A 3,311-nucleotide genomic window follows, 5' to 3' on the forward strand; every position below is an offset into this window, starting at 1 on the left:
GGATTTCTTTCTCATTATATTTAACCTCCTGAGTCTCCAATCTTCTTGAATGTCCAGCACTAATTCCCAGTAAAGGATCCCCTCCTTTTTTTTAAATCCCCCTTGATGAGAAGCTGCCTATCTGCTTTCTTGGTGTCATGCCACAGAGCAGCCAGGAAAGCAACCTCCTCTATTCTGCTGTTTTGTCAGCTATTCCACTGCTACCACAGAAAGGTCTGACAAGAACAATGAGGAGGAAAAGTTTATTTGAGGGTTCATGGTTTAAGAGGTCTTATTTCATAGAAGGCCAAATCATTCCTTGGTTCTTCCATTTTCTCATATGAGCCTTTGGGGGTCACCTCATATCCAAAACATAACATCTGCCTTCTTGAAACAAACCCTCTTAGAGTAACTCTGTATTAAAAAAAAAAAAAAAAAAAAAAAAAAAACTCATTTTATTCATTTTTACGTGAAATTGTTACTTTTAAATTTCTATTTTTCTTCCTTCCTTTCTTTCTCATTTTTTGTAATACTTTTCATTTATTTCCTAAAAAAATAAAAGATTAATGACTTCTTTCATTCTCTGATGACTCCAATTACTCCCATAAAGGTTAAGAATAAGAAGTAAGGAGTATAGATTTTTGGTTCTCTTTCAATGTTTTTATATTTTTGACACAGTTCACAGGTATGTACAAAAAGCTATATTGCATTTTGATATTGTTTGACATTTTGCTGATTCTACTTTTTCTGGATTAACATGCTCGTGTTGGTAATAACATCATAAATATAAATCATAAGTAGGAAATGTAGATAAAGAACTAATAGGAGGTCTCAAACACAAACACCTTAAAAGGTAATTGTGAAACTAATCATGCTAAATATCAAAAACGGATATGTTGAAAGGAAATTTAGTGACCTGAAAAATGAAGACAAAATATTCCGAAGACACAGTCCATAAATCAATTGTAATTATCAAAATTCAAAATAAGTTAAAGTCCTAAAAATTTATCTTTCTTATTGCTTATTTGATTGAATTTTTTATTTGCACATTTTATTTTATTTTTTATATTATTTATTTATTTAATTGAAAATCATAAATTTACATAGGGCAATATTGTTTGATTCATTCTGTTATTTTTTCCCTTCCCCCCACCCCTCCCACACCTCTTTTTCCACGATACAGCCCTTCCTTTCTCCATTCTTACCACCCTCCTAAACCCTAATGCTAAACCTAACCCTAACCCTAACGCTAACCCCTACTACCCCCCTTATATGTTCTCATCCGCTTATCAGCAAGACCATTCGTCCTTTAGTTTTTTGAGATTGGCTTATCTCACTTAGCATGATATCCTCCAATTTCATCCATTTGCCTGCAAATGCCATAATTTTATCATTCTTCATGGCAGAGTAATATTCCATTGTATATGCGCAACAGTTTCTTTATCCATTCATCAACTGAGGGGCATCTAGGTTGGTTCCACAATCTGGCTATGGGGAATTGAGCAGCTATGAACATTGATGTGGCTGTATCTCTGTAGTATGCTGATTTTAAGTTGTTTGGGTATAGGCCAAGAAGTGAGACAGCAGGGCCAAATGGTGGATCCATTACAAGCTTTCTGAGGAATCTCCACACTGCTTTCCAGAGTGGCTGCACTAATTTGCAACCCCACCAGCAATGTATGAGTGTACATTTTTCCCCACATCCTCGCCAACACCTTTTGTTGCTTGTGTTCTTGATAATCGCCATTCTAATTGGGGTGAGATGAAATCTTAGTGTAGTTTTGATTTGCATTTCTCTTATTACTAAAGATGTTGAACATTATTTCATATATCTGTTGATTGCTTGTACATCTTCTGTGAAGTGTCTGTTCATTTCCTTAGCCCATTTGTTGATTGGATTATTTGTATTCATGGTGTAGAGCTTTTTGAGTTCTTTATAGTTTCTGGAAATTAGCACTCTATCTGAAGTGTGAGTGGCAGAGATATTCTCCCACTCTGTAGGCTCTATCTTCTCATTACTGATAGTTTCCTTTGCTGAGAGAAAGCTTTTTAGTTTGAATCTATCCCAGTTGTTGATTCTTGCTTTTATTTCTTGTGCTATGGGAGTCCTGCTAAGGAAGTCTGATCCTAAGCCGACATGTTGAAGATCTGGACCTACTTTTTCTTCTATAAGATGCAGGGTCTCTGGTCTGATTCCGAGGTCCTTGATCCATTTTGAGTTGAGTTTTGTGCAGGGTGAGAGATAGGGATTTAGTTTCATTCTGTTGCATATGGTTTTCCAGTTTTTCCAGCACCATTTGTTGAAGAGGCTATCTTCTCTCCACTGCATATGCTTGGACCCTTTGTCTAGAATGAGAAAATTGTATTTATTTGGGTTTGTGTCCATGTCCTCTATTCTGTACCACTGATCTACCTGTCTATTTTGGTACCAATACCATGCCGTTTTTGTTACTATTGCTTTGTAATAGAGTTGAATTTCTGGTACAGCGATACCCCCTGCTTCACTCTTTCTACTGAGGATTGCTTTAGCTATTCTGGGTTTTTAATTCTTCCAGATGAATTTCATAATTGCTTGCTCTATTTCTGTAAGGTACATCATTGGGATTTTAATTGGAATTGCATTGAATCTGTATAGCACTTTAGGTAGTATGGCCATTTTGACAATATTAATTCTGCCTATCCAAGAACATGGGAGAACTTTCCATCTTATAAGGTTTTCTTTAATTTCTTTCTTTAGTGTTCTGTAGTTCTCATTGTAGAGGTCTTCAACCTCTTTTGTGAGATTGATTCCCAAGCATTTTATTTTTTTCGATGCTATTTTGAATGGGGTAGTTTTCCTAATTTCTCTTTCTGAAGATTCATCACTTATGTAAAATCATGCGTTGGATTTATGAGCATTGATCTTGTAAACTGCTACTTTACTGAATTCACTTATGAGTTCTCAGAGTTTTCTGATGGAATTTCTAGGTCATCAGTGAACAGGGATAGTATGAGTTCTTCTTTTCCAATTCATATCCCTTTAATTTTTTTGGTTTGTCTAATTGCTCTGGCTAGAGTCTCAAGGATGATGTTGAATAGAAGTGGTGAAAGAGGTCATCCCTGCCTTGTTCCAGTTTTTAGGGGGAATGCTATCAATTTTTCACCATTTAGAATGATATTGGCCGTGGACTTAGTGTAGATGGCCTTTACAATGTTAAGGAATATTTCCACTACACCAATTTTTTCTAGTGTTTTGAGCATGAAGGGATGCGGTATTTTATCAAATGCTTTTTCTGCATCTGTTGAAATAATCATGTGATTCTTGACTTTAAGTCTATTGATATGGTGAGTGA

This window comes from Sciurus vulgaris (genome assembly GCF_902686455.1).
Source record: "Sciurus vulgaris genome assembly, chromosome: 4".
NCBI lineage: Eukaryota > Metazoa > Chordata > Mammalia > Rodentia > Sciuridae > Sciurus > Sciurus vulgaris.